Here is a 5,000-nt window from a genome sequence, read left to right on the forward strand (position 1 = left end):
GAACATTTCTACATATACACATTATCTTTTCATTTTACTTATGTGAACTACCATATATTGTTATCTTTGTGCTGGAGAAAGATTAAAATTGTAATATATATATATATATATATATATATATATATTCAAATAAGCCATATGTTTTAATACATTAATGTCTGGATTCTCTTACCGACCTCGGGATCAGAGCCGAAGGTGAAAACCACTCAAAGACAATAGCATCTGACCGGCCGGGATTCCAATTCTGGTCCAGGATGCTTTTATGACAGTGGCTAAATGGTATTGCCACTGTCATATAAGCATCCTGGACCAGAGTTCAAATCCACGTGAGTCAGATGCTATTGTCTTTGAGTGGTTTTGCCTTGGGCTTTAATCCCGAGGTCGGTAAGAGAATCGAGACATCAATGTATTTAGAATTTATTTCATTCATACATACCATTACCACTACTACTACCAAAGTGATACACCTGAGGGTTTCGCCCATACTATAGGGCTCATCAGGTGGGTTTAGCCCACTTCCATTTTTGCAGGCTTGGTTCCCACGACCCTCCCTTCCTCCCTTTTTTCATCATCTTAACAATTCAAAATTCATCAATAGAATACCTTATGATAATTGATAGAGAAGAGAAGCTATTTGAAACCTATTTCAGTGTTCTGGGCTTTGAACTTACGGGTTTTTACGGCGCGCCAGAGGTAGCCCCTCTTTACCAAAATAGGTCTCGGCCAACTTCCCTCACTCCAGCTTAACAAGTACAGCAGTAGTCATTGGTGCTGCTGCTTCAGTGCTGCTAAATAATGCTACTGCTTCACTGCTGCTGCTGCTGCTACTGTTGCTAGCAGCTTCTGTTACTGCTGCTATTTTATAATTCTTTTTGCTGCTGCTGCTGTTCACCTGACTATAAATGCCACCCTCTAAAAGATGATGCACCAGCTTTCACCAGCAATATGGTGTTGGCCCAACCTCCAAGAACTAGTCTGCATACTAGAAGAATCCCAGTTTCATCCCTCTGCAGAGCCAGTCTTCTAGATTATTCCCCCAGAACCACCCGAAGGTTGGTATCCGAAAGAATAGATCTAGATATCCGACCATGTTGTACACTTGACAAAGGCCCTGTGCACCCCATCAAGGTACATAGCATACTAGAATCAGCCAGGTTCCTTCCCTCTGCAGAGCCACCCTTTTCAGTTAGTCCAAGCACCATTTATGATAATCGATGCCATACTGTGTAGTTGACTAAATGAAGGAGAGAAGCCATTTGAAGCCTATTTCAGTATTATGGGCTCTAAACTTACGGGTTTTTACACCACGTAAGAGGTAGCTAACCTAACCTAACCTAACATAATGTAGCCCAATTGTACTAAAATAGGTTTTGGCCAACTTCCCTCACTCCAGCTAGCCAAGTACAGCAGTAGTCAATCGTGGTGCTGCTCCAGTGCTGCTAAATAATGCTACTGCTCCACTGTTGCTGCTGCTGCTACTGCTGCTAGCAGCTTCTGTTACTGCTGCTTTTTTCTAAATCTTTTTGCTGGTGCTGCTGTTCACCTAATCATAAATGCCACCTTCAAAAAGATGATGCAGCTTCTTTCCCCAGCAAAATGGTTTTGGCCCAACCTCAAAGAACTAGTCTGCATACTTGAAGAATCCCAGCTTCATCCCTCTGCAGAGCTGGTCTTCTAGATTATTCCCCAGAACCACCCAAAGGTTGGTATCTGAAAGAATAGATCTAGATATCCGACCATGTTGTACACTTGACAAAGGTCCTGTGCACCCCATCAAGGTACATAGCATACTAGAATCAGCCTGGTTCCTTCCCTCTGCAGAGCTACCCTTTTCAGTTAGTCCAAGCACCATCTGTGATAATCAATGCCATACTGTGTAGTTGACTAAATGAAGGAGAGAAGCCATTTGAAACCTATTTCAGTGCCTGGGCTCTAAACTTGCGGGTTTTTACGCCGCGCAAGAGGTAGCTAAGCTAACCTAACCTAACATAACCTAACCTGACCTAACCTAATGTAGCCCTGGTAGGAATCTTCAAAAAGTCTTCAAAGGCGGAAAACAGGAGAAATTTTACGCTGAAGACGATTTTGTTCTATTCCAAGATTTCATTCCTAAATTCTTCATTTTTTTTCACTCCATGTATGGAAATTTTTTCTTATTCTAATGACCGGTGTAAAAGAGAGAGAGAGAGAGAGAGAGAGAGAGAGAGAGAGAGAGAGAGTGTATTCTGCTCATATTTCATTTCCGTTTATTCGCAGAAAGTAACGTTCATCTCTCTCTCTCTCTCTCTCTCTCTCTCTCTATATATATATATATATATATATATCAGCCGTTACTAGTTCACTGGAGAACAATAGCCTCTGACTATTCTATTCACTCTCGTCTGTTTATGGTCTTTCTATGCCAGTTTATGCCCGCAAATTTTCTTAGTTCGTCAATCTATTGTCTTCTCTTCCTTTCCCTGTTGGTTTTGCGATAACTAGGGACCCATTCGGTTATTCTTTACGTCTATCTAGTATCTGCCCTTCTCCTCGTTTATATATATATATATATATATATATATATACAGAGAGAGAGAGAGAGAGAGAGAGAGAGAGAGAGAGTAGTTGCTGACTGTATTATCTGAAGGTAAATAATACCTTAAGACAAATTGAATACTGACATAACATGACTTGTCATTACCTAAATTGATCAGTTATAGCAGAAAAGATAATAAATAATGAAATAATGAGGACAAGACGAATTTAGATAATCATCACAGACAAACACACACAAATACACTATTATTCTTTGAAATTTCCAGACATGGAGGTTTTCAATACGATGCAAATTACAAGACTATGAAGATCATTTTAATATATTTTTAAATTGACATATCTGACTTTTTCAATCAACTTTTTAATTGCAAAAAGTGAGGTTTATTTACGAGATAGATATGTATGTAAAGGCAATCAGTTCTTACTCCTTTCCTCTCCAATCGTTTGGTATTTATCCTTGCTCCTTTTTCCCCTTCTTTCAATCCCCCATCTTTTCCGTATCTCAATTCTTTCGCAACAGCAGTAATTTAATTAACGCCCAAACCAGCGGATTGACAGGAGGCCTTCTCCCCTCCCCTCCCCCCCCCCCCCCCCTCAGACGTGAGAAAAAGCGAGCCAATTTTCCACGCTCAAGCGAAAGAATTGGGATACAGGAAAAGATAGGGATTGAAAGATGGGGAATAAGAAGAACCAATGATATATATTTGTCAAAGAGGGAGGAGAGTAGTAAGAATTATAATGTGTGTGTGTGTGTATGTGACGGTTATTTAAATTTGTCTTGTGTCCTCATTGCCTTATTATTCAGTATCGCTTCAGCTACAACTGATCAATTTAAGTAATATCAAATTAGGTTATGTCAGTATTTAATTTGTCTTAAGGAATTATTTACCTTCAGTTAAAACAGTCAGTAACTACTTTCTCTCTCTCTCTCTCTCTCTCTCTCTCTCTCTCTCATACATATATATATATATATATATATATATATGTATATATATATATAACGAAAATTACATTTAATAGATAGTCGTGTAAAGAATAACAAAACACACACACACACATATATATACCGTATTTCCCGTGTGATAAGACGCTACAAGTGGTAAGACGCACTTTTAAATTAGCAAGGCAGTTTTAGAAGAAAAAAAAAAGAGGATATTAAAAACTTCTTATCACAAATCCCTAGTCAGCGACTCTAGCGTGATTATAGTCTTGCACAGTAACTTTTCTTATTTTGGCCAAGTGGGTTAGTCACTGTCTATATAAGCTTGCCGACCAGGGTTCGATTCCCGGCCGGAGCCAAGCTCTTGTCTTTGTGTGATTTCGCCTGGGGCTCTGATCCCGAGGTCGTTAAGAGAATCCAGACATTAATATATCAAAAATATATATGGCTTATTTGAATATGAAAAACACGTAAAAATGTGCAAAATTTATCATTAATTGAATGCCAAGTAACAAACTACCAATTAGCTACGATGGTGAAGATGGGTTGATTTCAATTCTAAGTACAAAATACCTGAATTCGACAGGTATAAGTACAGTAGAATTGTCATTGACTTTTATCTCTCTTCGTGGCCAAGTGGGTTAGTCACTGTCTATATAAGCTTGCCGACCAGGGTTCGATTCCCGGCCGGAGCCAAGCTCTTGTCTTTGTGTGATTTCGCCTGGGGCTCTGATCCCGAGGTCGTTAAGAGAATCCAGACATTAATATATCAAAAATATATATGGCTTATTTGAATATGAAAAACACGTAAAAATGTGCAAAATTTATCATTAATTGAATGCCAAGTAACAAACTACCAATTAGCTACGATGGTGAAGATGGGTTGATTTCAATTCTAAGTACAAAATACCTGAATTCGACAGGTATAAGTACAGTAGAATTGTCATTGACTTTTATCTTTCTTCGTGGCCAAGTGGGTTAGTCACTGTCTATATAAGCTTGCCGACCAGGGTTCGATTCCCGGCCGGAGTCAAGCTCTTGTCTTTGTGTGATTTCGCCTGGGGCTCTGATCCCGAGGTCGTTAAGAGAATCCAGACATTAATATATCAAAAATATATATGGCTTATTTGTATATGAAATACACGTAAAAATGTGCAAAATTTATCATTAATTGAATGCCAAGTAACAAACTACCAATTAGCTACGATGGTGAAGATGGGTTGATTTCAATTCTAAGTACAAAATACCTGAATTCGACAGGTATAAGTACAGTAGAATTGTCATTGACTTTTATCTCTCTTCGTGGCCAAGTGGGTTAGTCACTGTCTATATAAGCTTGCCGACCAGGGTTCGATTCCCGGCCGGAGCCAAGCTCTTGTCTTTGTGTGATTTCGCCTGGGGCTCTGATCCCGAGGTCGTTAAGAGAATCCAGACATTAATATATCAAAAATATATATGGCTTATTTGAATATGAAAAACACATAAAAATGTGCAAAATTTATCATTAATTGAATGCCAAGTAACA

Source organism: Palaemon carinicauda, chromosome 37, assembly GCF_036898095.1.
Source record: "Palaemon carinicauda isolate YSFRI2023 chromosome 37, ASM3689809v2, whole genome shotgun sequence".
Taxonomy (NCBI): domain Eukaryota; kingdom Metazoa; phylum Arthropoda; class Malacostraca; order Decapoda; family Palaemonidae; genus Palaemon; species Palaemon carinicauda.